This window comes from Coregonus lavaretus (assembly GCF_964263955.1).
Source record: "Coregonus lavaretus genome assembly, chromosome: 6".
NCBI classification, from domain to species: domain Eukaryota; kingdom Metazoa; phylum Chordata; class Actinopteri; order Salmoniformes; family Salmonidae; genus Coregonus; species Coregonus lavaretus.
In genome coordinates, this window is record NC_139993.1 from 60,455,462 (window position 1) to 60,469,486 (window position 14,025).

Consider the following 14,025-nt stretch of genomic DNA (forward strand, 5'->3'; position numbering starts at 1 on the left):
AAGTTAATGTTTGTCTACAGAGTTCCAGCCCCCAGGGAGCACTGAAGAGAATCACTGTCCAGGGGGATTGACCCAAAATACTGGAATAGTCCAATATATAGAATTTAATCAAACCTGCACTGCAGGAAAACACAGTTCTTGTGAAAATGCTCAATGGAGGAACTGCGTTGGTTCAGTCTATTAATAATAGTTCAAAACACAACTCATTTTAATTTGAATGAATTTAATTTGTAGTATTTTTAAGACCACTATACTAGATATCAGCATAAATAACTTTTTCCACTATTGTTCAGCTGCATAAGATAGAGACATTTCTACAGTAATCTGATGTGCTTAGGTTGAGAGCTAGACAGACATTGAGGGCTACAGGTATCACATAGTTAGAATGTGGATAATCTAAATTGAAACATTTTGTCATTATTCAATCACAAAAACTGTACTAACATAACCCTTACATAAACCTTGTTCACTGTCCATTGACATAGCTAATGTTTGTACCAGCAAGCCATTGCCACCTTTTCCCGTCAAGCCATGTTTTCCAGGGGCAAAAGGGGAGGGCCAAAATCAATTCCTTCACCTTGGGAATATGCTAGTACTGCCATGGCTTACCTTACCCCTATATTAGCCTACCAACTTGACGAACCATACGTAACACATTACATTAAATGTTTTCTTGCATATGAGAATTGAAGGACAATATTCCTGCTTAAATGATCAGGATGCAAACAACAGCAATGAACACATCATCAAGGCACTACCTGATGATGATGCAGTTGAACATCACAGGAACATTTTAATACATATTGTCTGGTTGCTAAGATATTGTAAAACAATACTTTATGTGTCTTTATAGTGAACTTTGAGAATTTCATTCCCAGCACCACTAATGTGAGAAAGTTTGGTGGTGTGTGTGTTTGGGTAATAATATTATTCCATGTAACAATTAAAATAATAAAGAGTAAATTAGTAAATATGTGGCACTTTATTTAATGTTGGACAATCATGAAATACCATATATTTATTCAGACAATGAATAATAATAATTTGAGAAAACTATTGACAGTGGTTATCCATTAACATGTTTGTCCAACAAGCCACTGGCCATCTCTTCCCGTAAGCTGAAGCCACTATTGGCAATGAGGAAAGTTCATGACCCCATTTATACACTGCTGACGACAACCAACACTACCTGGACTAAGTCTTCTACTGTAACCAGAACACTTAACAGTGATATGATCCCATGCGGTAACTAGAGTGTATTTTTATTTTCCGGCCAATATGCTAATTGGATGTTCTGTGTGTTCATCAGCTGTTCATCCCAAACTGGATAAGGTTACAAGGCTCCCGGATTCTGAAAGGAGAAGATGGTTCAGGAATCAGTGTGTGAATCTGTCCTGAAGACCAGGTGGCATTACAGTTGGGCCCCGTTCCAATTTTCACCCTCACTCCAATCCCTAGGCCCTTATTATCTCCCCTGGCTAGTCAGAGATCACAGGGGGGCTTTGAAAGGGAATTGATCCCAACAATCCTCCATGATCAGTGAATGGGAGGGAGCATGGGCATAGGATAGGGATGTGAGCGAGTGATTGGATATGAATCAGGCAAACGTTGTTTCAGAGAGATTACTTTCTCAGGCAGGTCATCTCTCCTATCCAGATCATGTTATGTCAGGTCTTGTAGGATGAAGGGCTATTAAGGGTGTAGTAAGACTGGCAGTCATAATTAACTGATTCTCTGTTTCTGTAATGTTCTCTGGTATGGCCCATCGTGTCTCCGTTAATGAGATGTGGAGGTGGTCCACAGAAATCCTTGAGCTCTAGGAAGACATGAGTGTGGTCATTAAAGTACTATTGATTAAATGCAGCAAGAATAGCAGTCCAGAAAACGTTCCTACCCTTTCCAAAATGCTTTATTTTGCTTAATTATGTGTGTGTTGGAGGTCATTGTAAATCTACTTTAAACAATAAATGACTTGGTTGTGTTCCATTACTTTCCCAATGTGTTAAATCAACACAAATACAATTTACCATCACACATTGGAAAGGAGTGACTCCACTGTCCATTGGTTGAGCAGACGACCTCTGATTACCCCTTCAGAACGTGGCTAGGGTTGCTGCACTCAAACTGTAGCCTGTGCCCATACTCCATGATACTGTTGATTTGGGGAACTCCTATCACATTCACATTATTAATCATCAGAGTTGAGGATTTAAGTCACATGACTTGGACTCGAGTCTGACTCCAGCCACAAATTTGATGACTTGAGACTCCACTTCATAGAAAATAAACTAACTTGAGACTTGATTTGGACCTGGAGCCTCAAGACTCGAGACTGATGACTTCAAATTACCTGGCCAGGTTTTGTAATGTTTTGTCACTCATTTTGTGTTACAGAGTCTACGTGGATTACTCTACACGCAGCCAGAGACAGTAGCTGCAGCATCGCCCTTGCAGAAATAACCTGCAACAGATTGGCTAGTGAAACGCAACATCGGCACTCTGATTGGACCAGCAAACTGTCAATCAACATATATGTTGAGCTAGCGAACAGATTCGCTGTACAGCTATGGGATCGGATGCAGCGCAAAGGTCAAATTGAAGGAAGAGAGGATTGTCACAATAAATAAATATGCAGCTCCAAAAATTGTTTGGTGATCAAGAATGTTAACTGTTTACATTACAAAGCTAACCAGCAATGGGGCAACAATTACTAACATAGGCTTACTGGTCTTTTGGTATGTAACAATTGCTTGAAATTGATAATTTAAATGAAATGTTAAAATGAATTATTACCGTGGCGAGGCTCTTCAAGTGCTCTCTCCAAACTCCCGCCAGTGGAGAGTATATTTTTGTCTCTTGTTGACATTTTTACTGTTGCTTTCACATGTTTAAACGCATAGACCCTATGTGGTCAATCTATATTACATCTAATACTACAATAATTGCTAATGTTTCATCATTCCATCCCCGTACCGTTTATTGCAACACATAGACATTTCTGTTCCATGTTTGATAGGCCTATGTAGACGTTTCTGTTTCATGTTTAATAGGCCTAAGATACATTTCCATTTAGCCAACCATATATATATATATATGAATAGAATAGGAATGGAGTTATAGGCCTACTAAGGCTGGTTATAAGCAGACTGTCACATTCAACCTATACCATATCTCATATAGCCCATCTATCCTATTTAAAAAGGACTGAAGACAGAAACAGATGAATTGGTTCAATTTCGACATACAGTGCATTCGGAAAGTATTCAGACCCCTTGACTTTTTCCACATTTTGTTACGTTACAGCCTTTTTCTAAAATGGATTAAATGAAACATTTTCCTCATACATCTACACACAATACCCCATAATGACACAGCCAAAACAGGTTTTAAAAAATGTGTGCAAATGTATTAAAAATAAAAAACAGAAATGGAAGAAGTTTGGAAGCACCAAGACTCTTCCTAGAGCTGGCCGCCCGGCCAAACTGAGCAATCGGGGAAGAAGGGCCTTGGTCAGGGAGGTGACCAAGAACCCGATGGTCACTCTGACCGAGCTCCAGAGTTCCTCTGTGGAGATGGGAGAATCTTCCAGAAGGATAACCATCTCTGCAGCACTCCACCAATCAGGCCTTTATGGTAGAGTGGTCAGATGGAAGCTACTCCTCAGTAAAAGGCACATGACAGCCCGCTTGGAGTTTGCCAAAAGGCACCTAAAGAATCCCAGACCATGAGAAACAACATTCTCTGGTCTGATGAAACCAAGATTGAACTCTTTTGGCCTGAATGCCAAGCGTCACTTCTGGAGGAAAGCTGGCACCATCCCTACGGTGAAGCATGGTGGTGGGAGCATCAGGCTGTAGGAATGTTTTTCAGCGGCAGGGACTGGGAGACTAGGCAGGATCGATGGAAAGATGAACGGAGCAAAGTACAGAGAGATCCTTGATGAAAACCTACTCCAGAGTGCTCGGGACCTCAGACTGGGGCGAAGGTTCACGTTCCAAAAGGACAACGACCCAATGCACACAGCCAAGACAACGCAGGAGTGGCTTCGGGACAAATCTCTGAATGTCCTTGAGTGGCCCAGCCAGAGCCCGGAATTGAATCGATCGAACATCTCTGGAGAGACCTGAAAATAGCAGTGCATTGACGCTCCCCATCCAACCTGACAGAGTTTGAGATGATCTGCAGAGAATAATGGGAGAAACTCCCCAAATACAGGTGTGTCAAGCTTGTAACGTCATACCCAAGAAGACTTGAGGCTGTAATCGCTGCCAAAGGTGCTTCAACAAAGTACAGAGTAAAGGGTCTGAATACTTATGTAAATGTGATATGTCAGTTTTGTTTTGTTTTATACATTTGCCAACATTCTAAAAACATGTTATTGCTTTGTCATTATGGGGTATTGTGTGTAGATTGATGAGGGATATTTTTTTTTATAAATCCATTTTAGAATAAGGCTGTACTGTAACAAAATGTGGAAAAAGTCAGGGGGTCTGAATACTTTCTGATTGCACTGTACATCCTCCTTAACATGGCCAGGACCTCATGCTTACATTTACATTTACATTTACGTCATTTAGCAGACGCTCTTATCCAGAGCGACTTACAAATTGGTGCATTCACCCTATAGCCAGTGGGATAACCACTTTACATATATATTTTTTTTATTTTTTATTTTTCTTTATTTTTTCTTTATATTATTTTTCATGTTTTTTATTTATTATAATTTTTGTAAATTTTTTAAAAAAAAATTGGGGGGGGGGTAGAATGATTACTTTATCCTATCCCAGGTATTCCTTAAAGAGGTGGGGTTTCAAATGTCTCCGGAAGGTGGTGAGTGACTCCGCTGTCCTGGCGTCGTGAGGGAGCTTGTTCCACCATTGGGGTGCCAGAGCAGCGAACAGTTTTGACTGGGCTGAGCGGGAACTATGCTTCCCCAGAGGAAGGGGAGCCAGCAGGCCAGAGGTGGATGAACGCAATGCCCTCGTTTGGGTGTAGGGACTGATCAGAGCCTGAAGGTACGGAGGTGCCGTTCCCCTCACTGCTCCATAGGCAAGCACCATGGTCTTGTAACGGATGCGAGCTTCAACTGGAAGCCAGTGGAGTGTGCGGAGGAGGGGGGTGACGTGAGAGAACTTGGGAAGGTTGAACACCAGACGGGCTGCGGCATTCTGGATGAGTTGTAGGGGTTTAATGGCACAGGCAGGGAGCCCAGCCAACAGCGAGTTGCAGTAATCCAGACGGGAGATGACAAGTGCCTGGATTAGGACCTGTGCCGCTTCCTGTGTAAGGCAGGGTCGTACTCTCCGAATGTTGTAGAGCATGAACCTGCAGGATCGGGTCACCGCCTTGATGTTAGCGGAGAACGACAGGGTGTTGTCCAGGGTCACGCCAAGGCTCTTCGCACTCTGGGAGGAGGACACAACGGAGTTGTCAACCGTGATGGCGAGATCATGGAACGGGCAGTCCTTCCCCGGGAGGAAGAGCAGCTCCGTCTTCCCAGGGTTCAGCTTGAGGTGGTGATCCGTCATCCATACTGATATGTCTGCCAGACATGCAGAGATGCGATTCGCCTCCTGGTTATCAGAAGGGGGAAAGGAGAAGATTAGTTGTGTATCGTCAGCGTAGCAATGATAGGAGAGGCCATGTGAGGATATGACAGAGCCAAGTGACTTGGTGTATAGGGAGAAAAGGAGAGGGCCTCTCTCATGCTAACAGAGTGCTCTCATGCTAACACACTGTATCTATTAGTTATATCACATTCAACCTATACCATAGGTCCATATAGCCCATCTATCCTATTTAAAAAGGTCTGAAGACAGAAACAGATTATTTGGTTCCATTTCAACATATTTATTAGTGAAACCAATGTACGCAGTCAAAAGTATTTAGTTCTGCTTACTATATTCTTTTGTGGAAACCAGTTGCCTAGAACCATTGGAGTAACCCAACTCAAAGTATTTCAGTGTTCATACTTAAAGTAATAAAGTAATATCACCACCCATATAGTTATCTTTTTAAGTTGGAAATACTTCACTGTTTTGTGTTTTATTAACTTTTTGACACTACGTTGTATTATGTATTCTGAACTATAACGACAGAAGTTACTTGAACATGAATATTTGTTGTAGTGAACATAATAATGTAGGGTGCCTTTTACTTAAATTATTAGCCTTCATTAGTAATTTGTTTCTAGTTACAGTAGGAAGTAGTTCTGACTAGTAATGTTCAGTGGTCGTATCTTAATGTTTAACATTGTTTTATGTATTTGATGATTTGTCGTTTTAACCCACCTTAGCAGCCATTGTTGAGAACAGTGCTCATTCCTCTAGCAGTAACTAAAGGTAGTTAGAGCTGTAACCAGTCATTGTTGAGAACAGTGCTCATTCCTCTAGCAGTAACTGAAGGTAGAGCTGTAACCAGTCATTGTTGAGAACAGTGCTCATTCCTCTAGCAGTAACTGGAGGTAGAGCTGTAACCAGTCATTGTTGAGAACAGTGCTCATTCCTCTAGCAGTAACTGGAGGTAGAGCTGTAATCAGTCATTGTTGAGAACAGTGCTCATTCCTCTAGCAGTAACTGGAGGTAGAGCTGTAACCAGTCATTGTTGAGAACAGTGCTCATTCCTCTAGCAGTAACTGGAGGTAGAGCTGTAACCAGTCATTGTTGAGAACAGTGCTCATTCCTCTAACAGTAACTGGAGGTAGAGCTGTAACCAGTCATTGTTGAGAACAGTGCTCATTCCTCTAGCAGTAACAGGAGGTAGAGCTGTAACCAGTCATTGTTGAGAACAGTGCTCATTCCTCTAGCAGTAACTGGAGGTAGAGCTGTAACCAGTCATTGTTGAGAACAGTGCTCATTCCTCTAGCAGTAACTGGAGGTAGAGCTGTAACCAGTCATTGTTGAGAACAGTGCTCATTCCTCTAGCAGTAACTGGAGGTAGAGCTGTAACCAGTCATTGTTGAGAACAGTGCTCATTCCTCTAGCAGTAACTGGAGGTAGAGCTGTAACCAGTCATTGTTGAGAACAGTGCTCATTCCTCTAGCAGTAACTGGAGGTAGAGCTGTAACCAGTCATTGTTGAGAACAGTGCTCATTCCTCTAGCAGTAACTGGAGGTAGAGCTGTAGCTCTATAGGGGCGGCAGGTAGCTTAGTGGTTAAGAGCGTTGTGCCAGTAACCGAAAGGTCGCTGGTTCTAATCCCCAAGCCGACTAGGTGAAAAATCTGTCGATGTGCCCTTGAGCAAGGCACTTAACCCTAATTGCTCCTGTAAGTCGCTCTGGATAAGTGCGTCTGCTAAGTAACTAAAATGTAAGCTATAAGTATTACAAAATGCTGCATTAGTCTCTGTCATTTAGAGTGGTGCACATTACCTTGTTGATGGGGGGAATGGCTTGTCTCATTATTGAGTAGCCACTACTCAATTTCTTTAATGAGTTAAGCAATTACATTTTACAGTGTGCTGTAACATCTATAAATTAAATTAAATAGCCTAGGGGACACACCATCATTTTTCAAATGTTCAAATCAAAAGGCTTTTGCACAGTAAGATGTGGACAGTCGGGTGCATCGCAAATTTGGAATCACTTGACACGACATAATAAACTAAAGCACTGATCATTGGGAACGAGATCAGAATGACTGCTAAGGATTGATCCGTAAATTAGATAAATAGCTATCCTAACCTAAAAAACTAAAACAAACCATATGTTAAAATCAAAAAGCCTGATTAACATGACATCAATAATGCAGCCAAATCCTGAGTCCCCAGTGCCGAAACGTTCAGAAATCAATAGATGTTTTAGTATTTAGTTTAAAAGCTCAGATGAAGGCCAGGAGAACAAGAAAAACTTTTCAATGAGAAAACAGAAATGTTTTCAAAGATGTAGCCTACGATGCAATACTGTCACACCCTGGTTCTGGGACTCGTTATGTTGAGCCAGGGTGTGTGCATTCTATGTGTTTATTTCAATGTTGGTAGTTCTGTTGTGTCTATTTCTAGGTTGTTGTATGTTTGTATTGAGTGACTCCCAATCGGAGGTAACGAGTGTCAGCTGTCGGCTCGTTATCTCTGATTGGGAGCCATATTTAAACTGTCTGTGTTCACCTTATGTTTGTGGGTTTTTGTTCCATGTTCAGTCATTGTCACTGTGGACTTCACTATCGTCATTTGTTTTGTTGTTTTCGTGGTTGCTTTAATTAAATAAAGTCAACATGTTCGCTCAACACGCTGCGCCTTGGTCCGCTTTCTTAGACGATCGTGACAGAAAAACCCACCACAAAAGGACCAAGCAGCGTGTCCAGGAGCAAGGTGATTGGACATGGGAGGAAGCGCCAGGTAAGGAGATCGAGAGGCTGGCGATGGCCCAGGTGGACAAATCGTGGTCCTGGGAGGACATGCTCGGGGGCAAGGGACCTTGGGGGAGGATCAAGGCCCTGGCGAGAGAGGAGCAACGGCGTCAGCAGGGCCATCGTCGGAAGGACGAGAGGCAACCCCAATAAATTTTTAGGGGGGGGCACACGGCATGGACGACGGAGGCAAAGATGGGGCGAATCCAGGAGGCCACCAGGCCAGGGGTACACCGCCCTGTACGTCCTGTGCGGATGCCTCACACAGAGTGTGTGAGGGTAGGCATTCAGCCAGGACGGGTGGTGGCCGCTGTTCACTCCAGGCCTCCTATCCGTCTCCACAGCCCGGTCCGGCCTGTTCCTGCCACCCGCACCAAGTCTACGGTGTGCGTCGACAGCCCTGCCCGGCCTGTTCCTGCTCTACGCACCAAGTCTACGGTGTGCGTCGACAGCCCTGCCCGACCTGTTCCTGCTCCCCGCACCAAGGCTACGGTGTGCGTCGACAGCCCTGCCCGGCCTGTTCCTGCTCTACGCACCAAGTCTACGGTGTGCGTCGACAGCCCTGTCCGGCCCAGTCCTGCTCCCCGCACCAAGTCTACGGTGTGCGTCGACAGCCCTGCCCGACCTGTTCCTGCCACCCGCACCAAGTCTACGGTGCGCGTCGCCAGCCCGACCCGGCCTGTTCCTGCCACGCGCACCAAACCTACGGTGCGCGTCGCCAGCCCGGTCCGGCCTGTTCCTGCCACCCGCACCAAGTCTACGGTGTGCGTCGCCAGCCCGACCCGGCCTGTTCCTGCCACTCGCACCAGAACCTACGGTGCGCGTCGCCAGCCCGACCCGGCCTGTTCCTGCCACTCGCACCAAGCCTACGGTGCGCGTCGCCAGCCCGGTCCGGCCTGTTCCTGCCACTCGCACTAAGCCAGGGGTGCGAGAAGTCAGCCTGGTAAGGCCCGTTCCTCCTCCACGCACCAGGCCTACGGGGTGCGTCGTCAGCCCTGTCCGGCTCGTTCCTGCTCTCCGCACCAGGTCTGTGGTGCACGTCGCCAGCCCATTCCGGTCCATTCCTGTTCCACGCACCAAGCCAGGGGCGCGTGTCGTCAGTCCGGCTCCGGCCAGCGGGGCTAGACAGGACCAGGGGTACTGTGGGGGGTGTATCGGAGGGTGGTGGTCTAGGCCGGAGCCAGAACCGCCACCGAGGAGGTATGCCCGCCCAGCCCTCCCCTGTTTGGGGTTTTTGAGGCGCGGTCGCAGTCCGCGCCTTTAGGGGGGGGTACTGTCACACCCTGGTTCTGGGACTCGTTATGTTGAGCCAGGGTGTGTGCATTCTATGTGTTTATTTCAATGTTGGTAGTTCTGTTGTGTCTATTTCTAGGTTGTTGTATGTTTGTATTGAGTGACTCCCAATCGGAGGTAACGAGTGTCAGCTGTCGGCTCGTTATCTCTGATTGGGAGCCATATTTAAACTGTCTGTGTTCACCTTATGTTTGTGGGTTTTTGTTCCATGTTCAGTCATTGTCACTGTGGACTTCACTATCGTCATTTGTTTTGTTGTTTTCGTGGTTGCTTTAATTAAATAAAGTCAACATGTTCGCTCAACACGCTGCGCCTTGGTCCGCTTTCTTAGACGATCGTGACAAATACTCGTGATCATTTTAAGGAGAACAAAATCTACTTAGCCTACATTTGAACACCTCAGATGCTTCGATATTCAGCATCTTCCCAATTAAGTAGCTTAGTTTTGTTGTTTGGCTACTTGAAGAGAACTAGGGCCGATCACTCAAAGCCCAAATCTTCCAATGCGTTGTGGAAAAGTGTTTATCTAATTCTACTAAATGAAGAGACAAAATTAGTATCACATCCTGGCATTTAAACCCTACTTGAATTTTTTTTTAAATGACATACTATAAAACATTATCTTTTTGCATACTGAGATTGCGTCATGTGCGAATGCGTTGTTTCCCACTATTCGTTGATTTCAGTAGCACATCCCCATATCTAATTGATCAGCTGTTGTCAAAGCCAACATGAGTATGTGTGATGGGTGATTTGAAGGAGACAGGCGCAGGAGGGTTATTCACAGAATACAGAGTTTATTCCGGAATACAGAGTATTCAGGCGCACTGGAACAAAACAGGCGCACTGGAACAAAAACAGGCACACAGGGAAAAATATACCCCGGCAATACAAAATACACAGAGCTCAACCGAGCTACTCTCCTCACATTACACAATCACAAACAAGGACAAGGGGGCAGAGGGAACACTTATACAAGTACTAATGAGGGGATATGAACCAGGTGTTTGCAATAAACAAGAAAAAACAAATGGAACGATGAGATGAGGAGCGGCAGTGGCTAGAAGGCCGGTGACGACGAACGCCGAAGCCTGCCCGAACGAGGAGAGGAGGCAGCTTCGGAGGAAGTCGTGACAGTATGACATCCTGGCATTTAAAGTACACTCGATTTTCAAAATGCCACATACTATTAAACTTTATTTTTTCACATTCTCAAACAGCCTACTATTTTGGACACAAGTATGGGTATTTGGACACCACCACTGTCTATCCCAAAGTTAATGTTTGTCTACAGAGTTCCAGCCCCCAGGGAGCACTGAAGAGAACCACTGTCCAGGGGTACTGACCCAAAATACTGGAATAGTCCAATATATAGAATTCAATCAAACCTGTTCTTCGGTAAAGAGACAGAGGAATATCGTACAGTTTTTGTTAAAATGCTCAATGTAGGAAATGTGTCGGTTCAGTCTATTATTAATTGTGCAAAACAACTCATTTAAATTTTAATGATTTTAATTTGAAGTATGTTGAAATATATCCACGATACTTGGTATACTATGCTATGCTATGCTATGCTATACTATACTATACTATACTATACTATACTATACTATACTATACTATACTATACTATGCTATACTATACTATACTTGGTCTTCCGCTAGTGTTGCAAATATTGTTTTAGCTACATAATATAGAGACATACTGTATCTACAATATTCTGATGTGCACACTGTAGGTTTAAAGCTAGAAAGACATTGAGGGCTACAGCTATCAAATAATTCAATGCTGATAGGCTTCATTAAAACATTTGCATGGTCATTATTGTATCACAAAAGATGTTGAACAACAAATACTGTACTTACATAACGCTTACATAAATCTGGTTAACTGTCGACAGACATGGCCTTCAGTATGTTTGTTCTAGTAATCCAATATCACTGTTTCCCATCAAGCCATGTTTTCCAGGGGTAACAGGGGAGGGTCAAAATCAATTGCTACACCTTGGGAGCATTCCAGGGTTTGTCCAATATTAGCCTATCAACTAAACAAAACATTCATAACATTACATTAAAAGTTTTCTTGCATGTAAGAATTGAAGGTCAATATTCCTGCCTTAATGTTCAGGATTCACTCAGTGACTATGATGTAGTCAATATACATGGTGAAGAACACCACAGGAACATTTTTATAGATATTGTCTGGCTGCTTCAATTATGTAAAAAATACTTGATGATAATATTCCCAGATGAACTAAAGAGTAGATTAGTAAATTGAAAAATAGCTTCAGTCATCTTTAATACTGCATGTGTGTTTGTTAGGATAACAGCTGTAAATCATCTTATTCTGTTATGCTGTAGCCATGTAAAGACTCATGGAGACAACACATCATCTCTTTTTGACAACTTTATTGTGTTCCTTGATGAGGTCAATCACAATCATAACATCCGTTGTTCATTTATATTAAACCTTCAGATAATGAATCACACAGCTGGGAGATACAGGAAGATATTCACATATTATACAACGGATAATCCTGAATGCTGATGGGTTAAAACCGCATTCCGGCCGGTGTCTATTCCACAAGTTACCACCGGCTAAATCTATGACATTGAAAGGCCTATTCACTCTGTTCCATCTGACTGCACAATCCACTGTCTCATCAGCCCAGCCAGGCAATTTATAAACTTCATAGGAAGATATTCACACAATTACATCTCTATGTACTAATATAACTAATTTACAATTTTAGTCTAGCTTTAGATAGCTGTGCTGTTATTATAGTGAAGCTGAGACTGATATGATTAGAAAGATACTGTTATTTTGTTACAATGATGATACAATGTCAAATATTGAAAAAGAGGCATCTACATATATTCCATAACAGGATGGCTCACATTTTTTCTAAACCTAACTTAAACAAGCGAAAAAGAAACCACAAAAGCAAAAAGGTCTTCTCCTTGCATATAAAGAAGGCTTTGTAAGGATTCTTGAATTTGATGGACGGAACATCATGACTCTGTCAGATATCTGTAGGAATGAAATCACATGACAGGATAATCAGAGTTTGTGGAGTAACACTGCTGATCACTAATACTATAGATCAGAGTCTTTGGAGTAATACTGTTGATCACTAATACTATAGATCTGAGTCTGTGGAGTAAGTCTGCTGATCACTCCTACTATAGATCAGAGTCTGTGGAGTAACACTGCTGATCACTCCTACTATGGAGGAGAGTCTGTGGAGCAATACTGCTGATCACTAATACTATAGATCTGAGTCTGTGGAGTAATTCTGCTGATCACTCCTACTATAGATCAGAGTCTGTGGAGTAACACTGCTGATCACTCATACTATAGATCTGAGTCTGTGGAGTAACACTGCTGATCACTCCTACTATAGATCTGAGTATGTGGAGTAATACTGTTGATCACTAATACTATAGAGGAGAGTCTGTGGAGTAACACTGCTGATCACTCCTACTATAGAGGAGAGTATGTGGAGTAATACTGTTGATCACTCCTACTATGGAGGAGAGTCTGTGGAGTAATGCTCTGATCACTCCTACTATAGAGGAGAGTCTGTGGAGTAACACTGCTGATCACTCCTACTATGGAGGAGAGTCTGTGGAGTAATGCTCTGATCACTCCTACTATAGAGGAGAGTTGTGGAGTAACACTGCTGATCACTCCTACTATAGATCAGAGTCTGTGGAGTAATACTGTTGATCACTCCTACTATGGAGGAGAGTCTGTGGAGTAATGCTCTGATCACTACTACTATAGAGGAGAGTCTGTGGAGTAACACTGCTGATGACTCCTACTATGGAGGAGAGTCTGTGGAGTAATGCTCTGATCACTCCTACTATAGAGGAGAGTCTGTGGAGTAACACTGCTGATCACTCCTACTATGGAGGAGAGTCTGTGGAGTAATGCTCTGATCACTCCTACTATATAGGAGAGTCTGTGGAGTAACACTGCTGATAACTCCTACTATGGAGGAGAGTCTGTGGAGTAATGCTCTGATCACTCCTAATATAGAGGAGAGTCTGTGGAGTAACACTGCTGATCAATCCTACTATGGAGGAGAGTCTGTGGAGTAACACTGTTGATCACTCCTACTATAGAGGAGAGTCTGTTGAGTAATGCTCTGATCACTCCTACTATAGAGGAGAGTCTGTGGAGTAACACTGTTGATCACTCCTACTATAGAGGATAGTCTGTGGAGTAATACTGCTGATCACTCCTACTATAGAGGAGAGTCCGTGGAGTAACACTGTTGATCACTCCTACTATAGAGGAGAATCTGTGGAGTAAAGCTCTGATCACTCTTACTATAGAGGATAGTCTGTGGAGTAATACTGCTGATCACTCCTACTATAGATC

At 43.3% G+C, this 14,025-nt stretch overlaps 2 protein-coding genes and 1 long non-coding RNA gene across 4 annotated transcripts in view; 1 reads left to right on the forward strand and 2 right to left on the reverse strand.

Moving 5' to 3' along the window:
• LOC311130648 (complement factor H-like) overlaps window positions 1-14,025 on the forward strand; it is a 264,401-nt gene that overhangs the window by 68,055 nt on the left and 182,321 nt on the right. The gene's annotated exons all lie outside the window — the stretch shown is intronic.
• LOC311130656 lies at window positions 1,775-3,222 on the reverse strand. The gene is made up of 2 exons (XR_014613370.1): window positions 2,028-3,222; window positions 1,775-1,816 (listed from the first exon to the last, which is right to left on the reverse strand). It is a non-coding gene; the product is annotated as an uncharacterized lncRNA (long non-coding RNA).
• The window catches only part of LOC311130649 (coagulation factor XIII B chain-like), a 121,194-nt gene continuing 119,201 nt past the window's right edge, over window positions 12,033-14,025 (reverse strand). For both annotated transcript variants that reach the window (XM_084163442.1, XM_084163440.1), the window contains one exon: window positions 12,033-12,669. The gene's annotated coding sequence lies outside the window, so the exon portion shown is untranslated. The remainder of the gene's footprint in view (window positions 12,670-14,025) is intronic.